The sequence below is a fragment of the Schistocerca nitens genome, chromosome 5 (genome assembly GCF_023898315.1).
Source record: "Schistocerca nitens isolate TAMUIC-IGC-003100 chromosome 5, iqSchNite1.1, whole genome shotgun sequence".
NCBI lineage: Eukaryota > Metazoa > Arthropoda > Insecta > Orthoptera > Acrididae > Schistocerca > Schistocerca nitens.
The window spans coordinates 140,699,044-140,719,299 of NC_064618.1; the positions used below are offsets into that span (position 1 = coordinate 140,699,044).

The 20,256-nt window shown below is 45.0% G+C and overlaps 1 long non-coding RNA gene across 1 annotated transcript in view; it reads right to left on the reverse strand.

Moving 5' to 3' along the window:
* Positions 1 to 20,256, reverse strand: part of LOC126260854 (uncharacterized) — a 201,587-nt gene that overhangs the window by 166,318 nt on the left and 15,013 nt on the right. The window lies entirely within an intron of this gene.

Here is a 20,256-nt window from a genome sequence, read left to right on the forward strand (position 1 = left end):
GACCACGACGCACCTTGACTCCCAGTGTCCTTAATGTTGCCTATCTTCACATGGACTATTAACTTTGTATATTTTACTAATTTTTTTCATAGTTCCATACAACTTCTTCCTGTTTTCTCGATTGATCTGTGTTCAGTTTTTCAAGGTCCATCCACTGTGCCAACTTATAACTAAATCCGAGGGGGGTGCGATGGGGAGGTTCCCTTGTTAGTCAAATCCTTGCAAGGCGATGTTGAGTCGTGCCTAGTGTCTCTTAGAAATCGTCACGAAGACATTCTTCCAACGATTTTCTGCTGAGGTTCATTTGCAGTCTCTCTCAAGCGAGTCGAGGTTGCAGTCTCACTCAAGAGAGTCGAGGTTGCTGTCTTCCTGACCGATTAATGGCGTTTCAGTGTTTTCACTTCCCGGCTAGTGGCTGTTGATAGTTGACTCAGTAACGCTGGCTGTTGGAACTTTTTACCCTCCCATTTTCTTACTACTTCGTCTCGTAACAGCAGCCACCAGTTGGATAACGCATGGGACCCTCTGATTTTCAAGATTTTGTCTAATCAAAGACTTCAGAATAGGCCTATGGCGAGCGTGCAACCATCAGGAGAGTTGAGTTCTGGAATTCCACCACATATGGTACTGTCTTCTGGGTAGTGCGGGCAGTGCGTCTGGGTCAGGGCTTAGGTTCTCCATGATATTTCGGCAGACAGACTCATAGCCATCTTCAGGCGGCTCCTGATCTCTGTTGCTCCGCTCTTGTGCTGTGTAAGTTAGCCTTTATCGCCATCACTCCGCTTCTGTCGCTGTCTGTGCAGCCGTCACGATGGGAATGGCGGTGGCGGGGATGGCGACACCTAAATGTGGAAAATGGTTCAAATGGCTCTGAGCACTATGGGACTTAACATCAGTGGTCATCAGTCCCCTAGAACTTAGAACTACTTAAACTTAACTAACCTAAGGACATCACACACATCCATGCCCGAGGCAGGATTCGAACCTTCGCTGCGACCGTGGCGGCCACGCGGTTCCAGACTGAAGCGCCTAGAACCGCACGACCACACGGGCCGGCCCTAAATGTGGACTCCAGTTTCCAGTACCTGTGCTATCTATCGTAGTCAGATGTGGGCTTTACTGTACGGGATAGCTTTTTTTTCCTAGTCTCAGTGCAAGGTTTCACGCTTGGCGCAGTTATAGGCTGCTATCTTTGTTAATTAGACGATCTTGACTCCTAATTACAATGGTATTTTTAATCACAGTATCCCAGAAGGAGGAAGATTTTCAATATTTTTTTCTTTTTTGTTTTAATCCGTAGTGTGGCAAGTTTTCATGCTGTGCTTGGACCCGATTGAATTAATTAGTGGTCTGACAAAATTCAGTGAGGTGTCTACAACATCTACAAGAACTTCGCCTCAATAATAGTGGGCTGTTGGTGAAGTTCGACGTAGCGCCCCCGTGCACCAGGGTACCGCTAAAGGACTCCAAGGGGTTGATAAGCAAGAAACTCTAGTCCAACCTGACAAGATTCTTCGAGTTTGTGCTCAGATCAGCTCACTTCCTGATCGATGGAAATTGTACAAAGAGACGAATAGCACCGTCATGCAGTGTCTTTTGCCATGGTCGTGGGGCACTTATTTACTGGACATGTCGAACAGAGGCCCCACAGTAGGACCAAATAAAATCATCTTGTTTCTATCGTTGCGTGGATGAGTCCTTCGGCGTTTCGTCACATTGACGGGACAGCTTAGGTGTATTTCTTCATCTCCTCAAGTAGCTGCATCAAAACTTAGAGTTTAGTACAGAGAAGGAACAGGATTGCCCCATCCCGTTTCTTCACGTCCTACTGAAACGGAAACCATATGTCAAGCTACAATACAGCTAGTACTGAAGTGGAATGCACATTGCCCTACACTGAGGTGACAAAAGTCATGGGATAGCGCGATGTACACATGCATATGGCGGTAAATGGCTCAAATGGCTCTGAGCACTATGGGACTTAACATCTGAGGTCATCAGTCCCATAGACTTAGAAGTACTTAAACCTAACTAACCTAAGGACGTCACACACATCCATTCCCGAGGCAGAATTCGAACCTGCGACCGTAGCGGTCGCGCCGTTCCAAACTGAAGCGCCTAGAACCGCTCGGCCACACCGGCCGGCTCAGTTTGCATTCCGGAGAAATGTAGGAACACGAGGGGCAATACTGACCCTATGGCTTCTCATACAAGATAGGATAAGGAAAGATAAACATACGTTTATAGGATTTGTAGACTTAGAGAAACTTTTTGACAATGTTGACTGGAATACTTTTTCAGATTCTAAAAGTGGCAGGGGTAAAACACAGAGAGCAAAAAGCTATTTACAGTTGATACAGAAACCAGATGGAGTTAGTTATAAGAGCCGAGGGCACGAAAGGGAATGAGTGGTTGAGAAGTGCCCGCATCTCGTGGTCGTGCGGTAGCGTTCTCGCTTCCCACGCCCTGGTTCCCGGGTTCGATTCCCGGCGGGGTCAGGGATTTTCTCTGCCTCGTGATGGCTGGGTGTTGTGTGCTGTCCTTAGGTTAGTTAGGTTTAAGTAGTTCTAAGTTCTAGGGGACTCATGACCAAAGCTGTTAAGTCCCATAGTGCTCAGAGCCATTTGAACCATTTTTTGGTTGAGAAGTGAGGGAGACAGAGTTGTAGCCTATTCCCGATATTATTTAGTCTGTATACTGAGCAAGCATCAAAGGAAACAAAAGAAATATTTGGAGTAGAAATTGAGGCCATGGAGAAGAAATAGAAACTTTGATGTTTGTCATTGACACTGTAATTCTGTCAGAGATAGCATATGTTTTGTGAGAGCAGCTGAAAGGAATGGACAGTGTCTTGAAAGGTGAACATCAACAAAAGCAAAACGAGGATAATGGAAATGTTAAAAAATATATCGGCTCAACCACTTCTTTATAGTGTAAAACGCTAAGATTGACGCTTTTTGGAAGTCAAGCTTCCATCATCAGAATAATAAAAAGTAAAAGAACCTGTTAAAACTCGCTAAAGTGGAACATGCACCAGGCACAATAAAATTGATAATAAAATTAAAACATCGTGGCTACTTCCCTTGTTGCAGCCGTGTCTTCCAAGGTGCATCACCTCATAGTCGTCAAAACAAAAAACTGTAAAATAGTGCCGCCTATGGTGTTCAACATTTAACCACATGGCTCTCTCCTCTATCGTCGTAAACCGCCCGTGCGTCTTCGTTGATACCACACACCACGTAGCCAAACACGACACTGAAACGCGAGGGAGTTCACGCGCAAGTAAACAAGGAAGTCACAGAGATGTCTATACAAACAGATAACGTACACATGTTCCAAGGACCTCATGAAATGATGGTATCCTGCCAATTGCTAAAAATGTAGTTACTAAAAGAAACCAGTGAAATGTTTGAAAAAGTTATTTGTATCACCAGTTAGCTGTTCATTCAGTGTGTCAAAACATGAATAATGCAATCTGAAATTATCTAACGCTGAACAGACTTAGATGGATTCATTTACAGAAAAGTTATACTACGTTGACGCAGCTGAGAACAAGTGGCAAGACTGTGATTCTGTTTGACCTGTCAAGCAAGAGCAATTCTGAACCCCTTTCTCGTTGCGTAGCAGTGTCTCAGCTGAAGGTCATGGTGCAGGCGTCTGCAGAGCAGCGATGTATGACGCCCTGTGTCGCAATTACTCTCTCATTGGGACCTGAAATCTTGGCAGATGCCAGCACGTGACACTCTTGTTCGCTGATTGTACCCTAAACCGATTTGACTCACTTATACCGCAGTGTACAAAACGTCAAGGCGGTAGACCAGATACGAATAAGATTGTTCTCGGCACAGCGAGTTCTTCACGATAACTCAGGCCTGAAGTGTTGGTACAGCAAAGACTCCACCATAGGCTCCCCAATCAAGACCAGTGCCACTGCAAAGTCATTTTCAGGACAAATGTCCCAAGTGCAAACCACTTATAACAAGGGTCAAGACCAGACTCTGCTCTCCAGACCAGCTCCATGTCTGTGCTTGTCCCTTCCCATCAAACCTCAGTAAACTCAAAAAGTGCACCCACACAATTGCCCCCACTGTTTTGTGCCAATTACAAGACTCCACGTGTGCCATGTCTCTCCCCCCCCCCCCCCCCCCCTCTAAGTCATCTGTTCTACCTCTTCGCCAATATTAAAGTTAATAATATTCATTTCCTTGCTGAAGAAGCAGCCGATACCTGACTCGTCAATTTCCGTGCAGGGAGAAGAGATTACGCTTTCGAATTGTTTTTCCGACGGCCACTTTAGACAGCGTGTTTTGAGATTTCGTTTAGGTATAATGTGAACAACACATGTATCACACAATAATTTTCTTGATGGGCCAAACGTCACAGCATGTTGGGCCAGGGCCCTCAGCTAAATAAAGAGAAGTGCTTTTGTCTCATTATACGGACCATTTCAGAGCCTCCATGAGTGTTGCGTTCCATCCAAAAATTCTTCTGAAGGCCTGAAGCTTCCAAAAAAATCTGCAGGCAGAGGGCAGAAAAAAAATGGCTCTGAGCACTATGGGACTTAACATCTGAGGTCATCAGTCCCCTACAACTTAGAACCACTTAAACCTAACTAACCTAAGGAAATCACACACATACCTGCCCGAGGTAGGATTATAACCTGCGTCCGTAGGGCAGAGGGAATACACCACCTGATTGCTCCATCGATAGTGTCTGGTCTAATTCGAACATGAAAACATGCGGATTTTTATGGATGCCAGCTCTTTACATATGGCTTTGGCCATGCGGCCACTTCTCTCCTGCTCCCCTGACTCTGCTATGGCCAGAAAAGCACAGCAGGTAGATCCAGGTAGGCAGTTCTTCGTCTCTGTAGTCGAAAGCATTGTCTGCACGCCGATGCGGGAAATCCTTGAGACTAGAGTTCGGTCCCTGGTAAATGCTTTTACATGTTTCTCTCGCTAACAGGCGCATGTGGCTCCCAAGCCCTTAATGTCCACTGCAAGATTTGTTGTTAGATAACCAAACCACCTGCTTGTTCTCAAGTGCAAAAATACTATTCGAAGGAGAGCTATCTTAAAGATGTCACACCAATTAACAATGTACATGCTCCCATCAATGTCTTTCTATCACCCCACAAAAATAGTATCTAGGGTGTAATAACAACATTAAAGAATAGCCTTGAATATGAAAATAAGTGAGAGAGTGATTTGTCCTCTCTCAGTCGTCTGAACACAGTGTAAAATGATGCAACCATAGTAGAGCTTTATGGACCAGTGTTGCCTGTTCTCCCTCAGACTTGGGTGGAATGGAATAAACGTATCATTCAAGTGTCCTGCAGGATGAAATTGAAAAGACTGAGGTAATGTGAGTATGGAGGCATTAAAACTGATCTCAACAATCGAACCTCTGTTCAAATACCACTGCACTTTCATTCTAGAGTGCGCGGGTGCAACAAAATGTTGGTTGCCAAACAGAAAGTGAGGAGGTATATGACAGCTCTCTACCGCTATCATTGCCAAATCCAGAACTACATAACGACCCTTGACGACACGGGATAAGGGCAGGAAAAACAGGAAAGAACAGAGAATGCAAGTTATCTGCGAAACAGTTGGTAGCTCTACAAGTGACGTAATCGCCATATTATATCTATCGAAAGGGGAAAGAATTTGAAGGGTAAGTGGTATCTGATGAGACTAGTTGCAGAAGAATATTCTAGCAAATACTGTGGAAATCTACATCCAAATTCAGTGGATGACTTGGTGCAAAACCGAGCGAGGTGGCGCAGGGGTTAGCACACTGGACTTGCATTCGGGAAGACGACGATTCAAACTCGCGTCCGGCCATCGTGATTTAGTTATTCCTTGATTTCCCTAAACCGTTTCAGGCAAATTCCAGGACACGGCCGACTTCCTTCCCCGTCCTTCCCTAATCCGATAGAACCGATGACCTCGCTGTTTGGTTCCGTTCCCCATATCAACCAACCAACCAACCAACTTGGTGCAAAACAGTACGTGTGAAAACCCATATTTAGTGAACGAAATGGTGTGCAGCAGAACACTTATAAATGGTGTGATTATATATGACTGACTGGAGATGGCCAAGAAAAGCTATCGTTTCATCAGTGGAGAATGAGAAAGGTAGTGGTAGCCTAAAAATAAGATGGAGTCCCTTCGAAGACATATATCTAATGAACTAGAAGTGCTAACATTTGATTAGTCAATTTGAAAGAGTGTACACACTTGAAATATAAATGTAATGTGCCAACCAGAAGGGACATCCAGGCGCCACGAGAGGCAGGGAGAGAAAGCCGTTTTTTCTGAACAGTACTGGCGCAAGCCAAGGCGCCTGACCAGACAATGAAGCTGTGGATACCTTCTGGTAGGCCACTGTATATGTACATCTGAAGAGTCAGATACAGAATGTGGTGATGGCTTGCTATCAGGATGGAGATATTTGCACAGCAAAGGTTCTAGTCAAAGGCATCTGATAAACTGGCGACATACCTGGACATGGTATCAGAGAACCTAACACAACTTGATATAACTATAGAACAACTACAGGGAAAAACTTATTTCGTGAGTATAAGTACGTGTCTTTCGGTGTGGGAAAGCAGTACATTGTGGAACAGCTACGAAAATTGCTGTTAACTGAGTCAACTGGTGAAACGAAGTATCCGAACTGGCCAGTAATATGGATTGACACGCTCATAGCAGTTTGTTACACAACGTTAGAGAACGCTAGGTACAGGTCCTCCTGCAACGATTGTTCGAGTGGGGGCTTCATGAGAGGCACTTGTTGCTAGAGCTAATCGAAGACGCTTCAGCGTTTGTTGAGTGAACTTTGCTTATGTTCGAAAGTGATGACTGGCAGTAATATTCATAGCCAATAACCACTAGTAATACTGAGCTGCTACCATTCATAAGGACTTCCCTTTTCCAGAGCACAACACGAACACCGCTCAGAAGCCGTATTGCTAACAGACCGGTCATCGCCCGGAAGGAACACCTACTTAAGTTTTCCTATGATAGTCTGACTCACACGGTACACTTTGTCTCACCAGAACGGCTAAAATGGAAAAACGACTATGAGGTCCTTATTAATTTAACGGACATATCATGGTTTTCCCTTCTCGATTGTAGTCACGTAAAAATATTAATAAATTTTGTATTTCGGGTTTTTCAATGGTCATTAAAATTGTTGTTGTTGTTGTTGTGGTCTTCAGTCCTGAGACTGGTTTGATGCAGCTCTCCATGCTACTCTATCCAATTAAGTAACACAAAATTTAGTGACAAATACAACTAATGCTGGTACTTTATCTACAGTACTGTAAATGGTGCAATTAATATCATTGTTTCTTGCTAATTCCAAATGCCACCATCAATCAACATTAATTAACTCTAAAATCTGAAACTAATTCCAGTATTAGAATGTGTTTAAAAATGGAACTGTCAAAATGTCTTTATCACATTCCCATGTCAGTATAAAGTAATTTATACTTATATGGATATGGTGTCTGTTCTTTCGGACATGTCAGAAAGAACAGACACCATATCCATATAAGTCTATAGTTCTGGCAGTACCAGCCATGACCTTCTTCTTCTGTGCGGATGCACACATATTCCCCGAGATCTTACGGGACTTTGAAAGAATGTCTTCCACGAGTAATGAGTGTGTTGGGGTGGGACACTACGAATGTAGTGTGTGGATATACAAGGTGGGAATGTGGGTCTCACGGGATGCGTGGGCGAGATAGTCCCTGCAGTCGCGGTATCTTCTGTGCCCTCGGTGGCTCAGTCTGCTTTCGGCTGCGGTGGGGCGAGGACGTCCGCTGCGCCCCGCCGTGCGCGACCGTGAGCGCTTGCTTGTGTTTACGTTCTCGCGGCGCGAGATGTATTTGTTCCAAGTTCAGTGCGACTATGGCACACACATGGCGCCACGATACGATCAAAATTACTTTCCAACCAGATCACGCGCGTCCTCGAGCCTATGAAATAGAACAGTTAATACGCGACGATCTACGTTTAGATCCGGCGACTGTCGTCGGAATACATTTTTCTATAACGGCGAGCGTGGTTTATGTTAAAATGACCAGTGCAGAGGTCTGCGCGACAGTGGTTTCTAAATACTCGAACTCTCTGCGATTCAAACATTCTGACGGGCATGTCGGTGCAGTGACGGTGGATCATGCAGGCATGAGCCTAAGGACTGTAAGGGTTTTTGAGCTCCCCTTCGAGGTCCCAGAGGAGGTTGTCAAGGACGCCTTCCGACCATATGGCAATGTCATCAGCCACGTTGCAGAAAAGTGGCAAACTTTCTCGACGTATAAGGTCTACAATGTTGTTTCTGTTGTGGTCTTCAGTCCTGGGACTGGTTTGATGCAGCTCTCCATGCTACTCTATCCTGTGCAAGCTTCTTCATCTCCCAGTACCTACTGCAACCTACATCCTTCTGAATCTGCTTAGTGTATTAGTCTCTTGGTCTCCCTCTACGATTTTTACCCTCCACGCTGCCCTCCAATTCTAAATTTGTGATCTCTTGATGCCTCAAAACATGTCCTACCAACCGATCCCTTCTTCTAGTCAAGTTGTGCCACAAACTTCTCTTCTCCCCAATCCTATTCAATACCTCCTCATTAGTTACGTGATCTACCCACCTTATCTTCAGCATTCTTCTGTAGCACAACATTTCGAAAGCTTCTATTCTCTTCTTGTCCAAACTGGTTATCGTCCATGTTTCACTTCCATACATGGCTACACTCCATACAAATACTTTCAGAAACGACTTCCTGACACTTAAATCTATACTCGATTTTAACAAATTTCTCTTCTTCAGAAATGATTTCCTTGCCATTGCCAGTCTACATTTTATATCCTCTCTACTTCGACCATCATCAGTTATTTTACTCCCTAAATAGCAAAACTCCTTTACTACTTTAAGTGTCTCATTTCCTAATCTAATCCCCTCAGCATCACTCGATTTAATTTGACTACATTCCATTATCCTCGTTTTGCTTTTGTTGATGTTCATCTTATATCCTCCTTTCAAGACACTGTCCATTCCGTTCAACTGCTCTTCCAAGTCCTTTGCTGTCTCTGACAGAATTACAATGTCATCGGCGAACCTCAAAGTTTTTACTTCTTCTCCATGAATTTTAATACCTACTCCGAATTTTTCTTTTGTCTCCTTTACTGCTTGCTCAATATACAGATTGAATAACATCGGGGAGAGGTTACAACCCTGTCTCACTCCTTTCCCAACCACTGCTTCCCTTTCATGCCCCTCGACTCTTATAACTGCCATCTGGTTTCTGTACAAATTGTAAATAGCCTTTCGCTCCCTGTATTTTACCCCTGCCACCTTCAGAATTTGAAAGAGAGTATTCCAGTTAACGTTGTCAAAAGCTTTCTCTAAGTCTACAAATGCTAGAAACGTAGGTTTGCCTTTCCTTAATCTTTCTTCTAAGATAAGTCGTAAGGTTAGTATTGCCTCACGTGTTCCAACATTTCTACGGAATCCAAACTGATCTTCCCCGAGGTCCGCTTCTACCAGTTTTTCCATTCGTCTGTAAAGAATTCGCGTTAGTATTTTGCAGGTGTGACTTATTAAACTGATAGTTCGGTAATTTTCACATCTGTCAACACCTGCTTTCTTTGGGATTGGAATTATTATATTCTTCTTGAAGTCTGTGGGTATTTCGCCTGTCTCATACATCTTGCTCACCAGATGGTAGAGTTTTGTCATGACTGGCTCTCCCAAGGCCATCAGTAGTTCTAATGGAATGTTGTCTACTCCCGGGGCCTTGTTTCGACTTAGGTCTTTCAGTGCTCTGTCAAACTCTTCACGCAGTATCTTATCTCCCATTTCATCTTCATCTACATCCTCTTCCATTTCCATAATATTGTCCTCAAGTACATCGCCCTTGTATAAACCCTCTATATACTCCTTCCACCTTTCTGCCTTCCCTTCTTTGCTTAGAACTGGGTTGCCATCTGAGCTCTTGATATTCATACAAGTGGTTCTCTTCTCTCCAAAGGTCTCTTTAATTTCCCTGTAGGCAGTATCTATCTTACCCCTAGTGAGACAAGCCTCTACATCCTTACATTTGTCCTCTAGCCATCCCTGCTTAGCCATTTTGCACTTCCTGTCGATCTCATTTTTGAGACGTTTGTATTCCTTTTTGCCTGCTTCATTTACTGCATTTTTATATTTTCTCCTTTCATCAATTAAATTCAATATTTCTTCTGTTACCCAAGGATTTCTATTAGCCCTCGTCTTTTTATCTACTTGATCCTCTGCTGCCTTCACTACTTCATCCCTCAGATCTACCCATTCTTCTTCTACTGTATTTCTTTCCCCCATTCCTGTCAATTGTCTCCTTATGCTCTCCCTGAAACTCTCTACAACCTCTAGTTCTTTCAGTTTATCCAGGTCCCATCTCCTTAAATTCCCACCTTTTTGCAGTTTCTTCAGTTTCAATCGGCAGGTCATAACCAATAGATTGTGGTCAGAATCCACATCTGCCCCTGGAAATGTCTTACAATTTAAAACCTGGTTCCTAAATCTCTGTCTTACCATTATATAATCTATCTGATACCTTTTAGTATCTCCAGGATTCTTCCAGGTATACAACCTTCTTTTATGATTCTTGAACCAAGTGTTAGCTATGATTAAGTTATGCTCTGTGCAAAATTCTACAAGGCGGCTTCCTCTTTCATTTCTTCCCCCCAATCCATATTCACCTACTATGTTTCCTTCTCTCCCTTTTCCTACTGACGAATTCCAGTCGCCCATGACTATTAAATTTTCGTCTCCCTTCACTACCTGAATAATTTCTTTTATCTCGTCATACATTTCATCAATTTCTTCATCATCTGCAGAGCTAGTTGGCATATAAACTTGTACTACTGTAGTAGGCATGGGCTTTGTGTCTATCTTGGCCACAATAATGCGTTCACTATGCTGTTTGTAGTAGCTAACTCGCACTCCTATTTTTTTATTCATTATTAAACCTACTCCTGCATTACCCCTATTTGATTTTGTATTTATAACCCTGTAATCACCTGACCAAAAGTCTTGTTCCTCCTGCCACCGAACTTCACTAATTCCCACTATATCTAACTTTAACCTATCCATTTCCCTTTTTAAATTTTCTAACCTACCTGCCCGATTAAGGGATCTGACATTCCACGCTCCGATCCGTAGAACGCCAGCTTTCTTTCTCCTGATAACGACGTCCTCTGTAGTAGTCCCCGCCCGGAGGTCCGGATGGGGGACTATTTTGCCTCCGGAATATTTTACCCAAGAGGACGCCATCATCATTTAATCATACAGTAAAGCTGCATGTCCTCGGGAAAAATTACGGCTGTAGTTTCCCCTTGCTTTCAGCCGTTCGCAGTACCAGCACAGCAAGGCCGTTTTGGTTAATGTTACAAGGTCAGATCAGTCAATCATCCAGACTGTTGCCCCTGCAACTACTGAAAAGGCTGCTGCCCCTCTTCAGGAACCGCATGTTTGTTTGGCCTCTCAACAGATACCCCTCCGTTGTGGTTGCACCTACGGTACGGCCATCTGTATCGCTGAGGCACGCAAGCCTCCCCACCAACGGCAAGGTCCATGGTTCATGGGGGGGGGGGTCTACAATGGTGTGCGCCAAATTAAACTTGAGCTCAAGAAACATGTGCCGTCCTATTTGAACATCGGTGGCTGTCGTGCTATCATCATGTACGACGGTCAACAGCGTACCTGTTCCGGATGTGGGCAGGAAGGCCATGTTCGATCGAGCTGCTTACAACGTAGAATTACGCAGATACCCGTGGGAGACTCCGTTTCCCCGACGGGGACGACAATCCTGCCCCTCACGTACGCTCAGACGACGATGCGCACCATAGTTGAGGACGAAACTGGCGATCAGACACATCCATCGACGCCAGAAGTACCAAGGGTGGAAGAGGAAGGACCCTCGGTGCCAACCCATATGTCGCCCCCTCCACAGCAACAACAGCAGCAACAGTCCCACGGACTCCAGACGCAACATAACATTCAGAACGCGATGGACGTGGACGCGAACATTGTCCCGACCGCGGCTTTCCTAGCGGAAGGTGATACGACGCTGGATTGCCTCCCTCATTCGGATAAGGATGTCCACGTTCGAAAGCAACGTTTGCCTCGACGACGCAAGCGACGTCGGCGGACCGCTTCTGACGATTGCCTCCTACACACGGCCGGTCAAGAAGGTGACATCTCATCAGACAGCATGGATGTTGCGCCTGCTGAGGATCTAAGTGGTGTAGACGGTTCACTTGCCCATACTACGAGTGCCCAGTTACTTCTTGCACCACAAACGCGGCAGATCGCGTCGATGGATGGCGCTCCGTCTACCTCTACCAAAGACGACGTACGTGAGAGAGATTTAGGTGCCGATCAGCGACACAGCATCATGTTGCACCCAATGTGGTCGGACGATGTTGAGGATCTTCCTGAAGAGGGCACTGGTGACAGGGGAGGGGGCGGCATTGGGGATGCCACTCCTAGCGTGAAAGACTCATAATTTGTAACGGGTTTGGTGGGTCCGGCATCTCTTGCGGTTAGCTTTTCTTGCCATGGCGTCTACCCTAGGTGAAGAGGCTAGGCAGCACACCTTTCGCCTTGCCACAATCAATATCAACGCGATAAGGGCACCACACAAACTGACAATGCTACAACGCATGCTTGATGCGGCGGACATCGACGTGGCCCTCTTACAGGAAGTATGTGTCGCTAGTTTCCCTGACTTCTACGGATATACCGCCCACATCTCCCACGCCTCTTCTACCGATTGTGGCGTGGCTGTTCTGCTACGGGACGGTTTGGCGGCTACGGACGTACTGTACTTACCGAGTGCAAGAGCCATGGCAGTAACTGTCAACGGTGTACGACTCAATGTATATGCCCCTTCAGGATCAGGGAGACGGAGAGATCGGGCCCGCTTTTTTTCGGAAGATATTACGCGTCTATTTATGGGCCGCATAGACGATATGGTGACCGGAGGAGATTTTAACTGTACATTAACTCCATCTGATCAGCAGCCACATCACGTCCCGTGTGCGGAATTGGAAATGCTAGTGCGTGACCTCCACCTGATTGACACGTGGCGCCACATCCATGGCCCAGCTCCTGGTTACACCCATTATACAAGCCATTCATCAAGTCGGTTGGACAGGATTTACGTCACAAGCACCCTTTCGACGGCGACGAGAGGAGCAGAGCTCTGGCCCACTGCATTCACCGACCACACAACCTATATTTGCACCATTGCCCTCCAACCTGCACGTGTGTGGCGCAGTAGGCCCCCCTGGAAACTGAACGTCGCCCATCTGGACGAGCCGGCTTGTAAAGGTGCAGTCGAAGAGTCGTGGAACGCGTCCTTACGGCGTCGCTGTCGTTACCGATCGACCCTCAGTTGGTGGATTGAATGTGCGAAGCCAGCTCTTAGGCGCACCTTCATGGCTTACGGCCGGGAAGCAGCGGCATGGAGGAGGAGCACGGAAAACTTTTATTACACCGTCCTACGGGAATGTCTTGCTATGGAGCCCTCACCTGACAGGCAGATCACAGTCAATCGCGCGAAAGCGCAGCTCGTCTCCTTAGCATGCCATCATTTACAAGGCGCTGTTATACGGTCGCGTGCTCCAGACACGATACAATCAGAAAGGCCATCTATGCACCACGTGCTCATAGAACGCAGGAGGCGCCGTAGGGCACTGGTAACCGACATGATAACCGACGACGGTCGACATGTGGTAGAACAAGCAGATATAGCAGAAGCCTCCTATGGGCATTACGCTCAACTTTATTCAGCAGTGCTCCCTGATATGGCGACGGTAGACACCGTTTCAGCACATGTCCACGGTACAGTTCCACCAGACATGGTACCGACTTTACTGGGAGAAGTGACAGAAGAGGAAGTGCTCGACGCCATTGGTAAAGGTGCTCCCCATAAATCACCAGGAATCGATGGGTTACCATTAGAGTTCTATCGAGCCTTTAAACAACTGTTGCTACCGTGTTTGATTGAAATTTGTCAGGAATTGATGTCCCCGGGTATAACATTGCCTGCGCTATTCTTGGAAGGTCTGATTGTCCCCATCCATAAGCCGAAGGGACGGAATCATGTCCGCGACTATCGTCCCTTAACGTTATTGAACAGCGACTTCAAGATCTTTTCGAGGCTGCTATCAGAACGTATTCGCGGCACACTATTGCACGTCTTGTCCGGCGATCAGACGTCCTTGGGGGGACCCAACAACATCAGAACAGCGTTATGTCGTTACAGAGACCTCACCTCCCTTGCACGGGTGAGACGTTTGCCGGCAGCCCTCGCGTCTATCGACTTTAGCCAGGCTGTTAACCGTGTGGGCCACACTTTCCTCACGGCCGTTCTACGGCGCCTGGAGTACCCCGACCCCTTTATCGCAGTGTTGACACGCCTACTACATGGTGCAACTTCTCGAGTTCTTGTCAATGGAAGACTGACGGCACCCATGCCGATCCGCCGATCAGTACGACAGGGATGTCCATTATCAACATTGTTATTTGCATTGGCCTTAGGACCTTTGTTGTGTGGTCTCCGAGACAGGCTCACTGGGATACAGTTCGGCGGCTCCATCTATCGTTGCACCGCATATGCGGATGATTTGATGATCGTCATACGTGGAGCTGACGACATGGCCGCGGCTTTGGACTGGATTGCAACCTACGGTACAGCTTCTGGTAGCCAAATCAACGTTGACAAGTCCGTCGCCTTGAGCATCTGGATTGGGCTACCGCAGGAACACATTGCCCCCTTACGCTTCAGCGATACTGTACGCTGCTTGGGCTTAGATTTCATGAACGACATGCGACGCGCGACGACGCTCAATTATCGACGCCTTCTTAACCAAATTAGGGCCGGAATTGCAAATCAGTGCTTGTGATCCCTCAACATCGTTCACCGGGCGTATTATGCCAATGTATACCTTACGTCCCGCATACCGCATGTCGCCCAAACGCTACCCATTCCGAAGCCCTTGGCTCGTAGCATTATGGCAGCGCTGGGATACTTCGTCACCGCTGGTATGTTACTGAAGATCAGATACGTATCTCTTACCCTCCCCAAGGAAAAAGGTGGTCTCTGCCTAGTTAACGTCCATGATAGGGCCATTGCCCTCTATGTCAGCTCACATTTATGTCTGCTGCGCCGTTGTCCTACGATCCTCACGAGTCTGCTTCTGACGGCGCTACGACCTGCTTCACTAAGAGCGCCGGTGCCACTACAGGACATCCCAGCGCCCCTCTTTTATATAGGACGTTTCTATTTAGAACAAAGTTATTGCAGTGTCGCGCTCACAACACCACAAATGGCCACAACTCGACGCCTATATCATGACATGATGCAACGCCGCCCCCTAAATGTGGTCGAACTAAAATATGCTGACGTACTGTGGCGCGTGGTGCGGAAGACTGTACACGATGCCATGCTTGATTCCGATGTTTCTCAATGGTACGTAGTCGTTAATGGGAAGCTCGTGACGCAAGAACGTCTCTACAATATTCACATGGCAGAATCTCCCAATTGTGTGGGTTGTAATACAGTAGATTCTGACGAGCACCGCCTCAGCTGTGGAGAGGCGGAACCGGTTTGGCACCTAGTGCGGCAGATGCTGGCTTATCTCTTGCGAGTTATGCCGGAGCATATATCTGCACGCACGTTATTGTTTCCGGATGAGACATTTTACCCCAAGACTCGAACCAACTCTGTCACCTGGATACGTGGACATGCAGTCCATTACCTCCGTCGTGACGGACACAAGAATTTCCTTGACTTCTGGCTCTATTTGCAAGAAAGACATCATGCTATTTCCGAGCATACCAGGTATCGACAGTGCTTCGCAAACTACGTATGGAGTGCCTTTCACAGCCCGCCGTGTAGCTGGAATGTTCCAGGCAGTGGCAGATGAAGTCAGAACGAACTGCAAACGACCATATATTGAACAATCTTTATCAGTGGGCGCAGTCGCTGGGAAGCCTCACTACGACGTGGTAGCTTTCTTTGCATGTTATGTATGTTTCATATCTTCGATGGCGTCTTCATTCTGTTTTAGTTTTCCTGGCTTGATTAACTATGACTGTTCGCACATTGATATCTATATATATTAAAAAAAAAAAGTGGGCAGGAGATCTGCGTTCGAATCGAAATAAATACACAAGAACAAAATGAACAAAAAATAAAATATAATAAAGTATTATACCCTTTCCTTTCTCCTTTTATTTTATTTTTTTATACAAAGTTCAGAGGCATATTTAATTTTTGTTCGTTGGCGGGACCTGAAGTGGTTAGCTTTAGGATGAAAGTGGCGGTGGCACTAGCTTTGTTTTTGTTTTTAGGCTAGATAGGTTAAAAAAATAAATAAATAAAAAAATAAAAAACGGAACGAGAGGTCCTTGGTTCAAATCTTTCCTCGTGTGAAAATTTTAATTTTTTATAAAATAAAAAAAAGAAAAAAAAGAAAAAAAGTGGCTCAGATGGATGGAGCGTGTGCCATGTAAGCAGGAGATCCCGGGTTCAAGTCCCGGTCGGGGTACACATTTTCACCCTTTGATATATATCAACGCCCGTCACCAGCTGAAGGTATTAATACAATTCCAATTTCATAAGTAATTTATGTACTGCATACGACTAGCTGTAATGACGATTAGCAATATGTGCAGAATAAAACAGACAAATAAAACCAGATACCGATTACATGAATTATGGATTATGTTGTGAGGCTTGTAACAGTTAACTAGAACCAATAAGTTACGTAATTATGCATCAGTTACTAGAGTTCGCTGTAACTCTGGACACGACAAAAGTGTTACTATACTGTGATACATCTTATCTCCCATACCTTATAGTCATAAATCTCATAACCTAGAAAGTTTATACACAGATATTTTCGTGTACGTGTAAAGAGTACCTACATTACATTTTCTATATGCTATTACACAAAAATTTGTAACAGTAAAATTGTATGACATTAGGAAGTAGTTTAATCAGAACCAACTGTTGTCCAGCGTATACAAAACATCCTCTGTGCCTCAATAATGCAAGATGCGCTACACATATATGTCTTAATCATCACCTTTTGGTAATAATTCTGTTATGTAAACTGTTTGATTTTAAGCTCTTTTGCCAAAAAATATAAGTTCTTTGCAGCCTTTCATATACAGGGTGATTCAAAAAGAATACCACAACTTTAGGAATTTAAAACTCTGCAACGACAAAATGCAGAGCTAAGCACTATCTGTCGGCGAATTAAGGGAGCTATAAAGTTTCATTTAGTTGTACATTTGTTCGCTTGAGGCGCTGTTGACTAGGCGTCAGCGTCAGTTGATGCTAAGATGGCGACCGCTCAACAGAAAGCTTTTTGTGTTATTGAGTACGGCAGAAGTGAATCGACGACAGTTGTTCAGCGTGCATTTCGAACGAAGTATGGTGTTAAACCTCCTGATAGGTGGTGTATTAAACGTTGGTATAAACAGTTTACAGAGGATGGGTGTTTGCTGGCCGAAGTGGCCGTGCGGTTAAAGGCGCTGCAGTCTGGAACCGCAAGACCGCTATGGTCGCAGGTTCGAATCCTGCCTCGGGCATGGATGTTTGTGATGTCCTTAGGGTGGTTAGGTTTAACTAGTTCTAAGTTCTAGGGGACTAATGACCTCAGAAGTTGAGTCCCATAGTGCTCAGAGCCATTTTTGATGGGTGTTTGTGCAAAGGGAAAAGTTCTGGATGGCCGAGAACGAGTGATGAAAATGTAGCACGCATCCAGCAAGCATTTGTTCGCAGCACAGGAAAATCGACTCGCAGAGCTAGCAGAGAGCTGCAAATTCCACAATCAACTGTATGGAGAGTCCTACGAAAAAGGTTAGTTATGAAACCTTATCGTCTGAAATTGGTTCAAGCACTGTCTGCAGCTGATAAGATTAAAAGAATCGATTTCTGTGATTTTATCCTTGCTCAAATGGAAACAGATGAATCTCTCGTTTCAAAGATTGTGTTTAGTGATGAAGCAACTTTCCACACTAACGGGAAAGTCAACCGTCACAATGTCTGTATATGGGGCACTGAGAATCCGCGGGAAACAACTCAGTATGAACGTGACTCGCCTAAGGTGAAAGTTTTCTGTGCCATTTCAGCCAATAAAGTTTTTGGTCCCTTTTTCTTCGAAGGTGCTACTGTAACTGGACTACAGTATCTGGAGATGTTAGAGAATTGGCTGTTCCCTCAGCTCGAACAAGAAGCACAACAATTCATATTTCAGCAGGATGGAGCGCCACCACATTGGCACTTATCTGTCCGTAACTACCTGAACGTCAGCTACCCAAGGCGATGGATCGGCCGCCAGGCAGCCCGTGACAGAGCACTTCATCACTGGCCTCCAAGAAGCCCTGATCTTACCCCCTGCGATTTTTTCTTATGGGGGTATGTTAAGGATATGGTGTTTCGGCCACCTCTCCCAGCCACCATTGATGATTTGAAACGAGAAATAACAGCAGCTATCCAAACTGTTATGCCTGATATGCTACAGAGAGTGTGGAACGAGTTGGAGTATCGGGTTGATATTGCTCGAGTGTCTGGAGGGGGCCATATTGAACATCTTTGAACTTGTTTTTGAGTGAAAAAAAAACCTTTTTAAATACTCTTTGTAATGATGAATAACAGAAGGTTATATTATGTTTCTTTCATTAAATACACATTTTTAAAGTTGTGGTATTCTTTTTGAATCACCCTGTATAACGACACTGTGTGGCTGATGTGCTGTGAGAAGAATTTACGAATTTCAGCAGCAGAATGAAGAACACTCACGGTTCCTCTTGCACCCTAAGTACCTTAAATATCTTTAAGCCAAGTGCTGTGTTGTATCTGTAAGTTTTATTGCTGATTCACTTTATTATTAATAGTGTAAAACGTGCCCATCGTTTCGCTTCACATAAATTCACTAAATTTCGCACTTGCGTGTCATCTTTGTTACGCCGTTATCGAGCCTTAAAAATGGTTCAAAGGGCTCTAAGCAGTATGGGACTTAACACCTGTGGTCATCAGTCCCCTAGAACTTAGAACTACTTAAACCTAACTAACCTAAGGACATCACACACATCCATGCCCGAAGCAGGATTCGAACCTGCGACCGTAGGAGCAGCGCTGTTCCAGACTGAAGCGCCTAGAACCGCTCGGCTCCAGCGGCCGGCTATCCAGCCTACCACGCAAAATTTTTACTCTGGCAAGATTACATTAAAACCTCCGGTGAGGAAATGGACGAAGTTAGATGTTTAGCATCCATAGCAATAAATTAAATAATTTTTAATTTCCTTTAATCTGTTTCATAAGTGATTGTCATTGAATTATTGTGTGCGAATTGACATTGCAAGGAAACAGAGAAACAAAAAGGCTATAAGTCATATTGTGAGAAAGTTGGTTGGGAGATTCAAACCCAATGAATTTCCCATCCCCTCTACTTGTTAAAAGGAGGAACCGTTCTCTGATCAGAGTCGTTTTTGGAAGTGACAGAAGGGAATTGGCCATGAGAAGAAGAGAGAAATAGAACCCTGAGGTAAGCGAGTGGTTGGTCATTTCAAACCGAACGAAACTCTCCCCTCTACTTTTTTAAATGAAGGGTCCATTCTCTGAATGGCGTGGTGGTAGACGCGACTGATACGGGGACAGGTTCGGACAAGGACGAAAAGGTTAGACCCGGAGTAAGAGATTCTGCTTGCTCATTTTTAAAATTAACGAATCTCTCACTCCACTCGCAAGCTCAGAAGAGTTTTTTCGCTAGCAGTAGTGTTTTCGAATCACTTCTGGTTAAAGTGGATAAGACAGCCGACGTACTCGTCAGAGCATTTGTGTACGGTCTCGTGAAAACGCTATCAAAATGCGTTAGTTTTGTGATTTATCCCTTTCAATTTAGTTTAGATCAGTTAAGATAGTGATGCATTTTGTCTTGTTATCACGTTTCACAGCTGTTTTTCGATTTAATGGGAGATTCATTGGCTCTCGATTCTGCGTTAGGCAGTGCTATTCTGCTACCCTGTCACCAGTGTTTTGCATTATTGAACGGTAATTAATAGAATTGCATGTTTTCCACGTGACTATGTAAGCATCCGTAGACCAGATTTAGCTGAAATTCAAAGGAATCGTATATTCATCTATTGAGAGATAAATACAAAATAAATTAATAGGAGATGGTACTGATCGCTCATGGC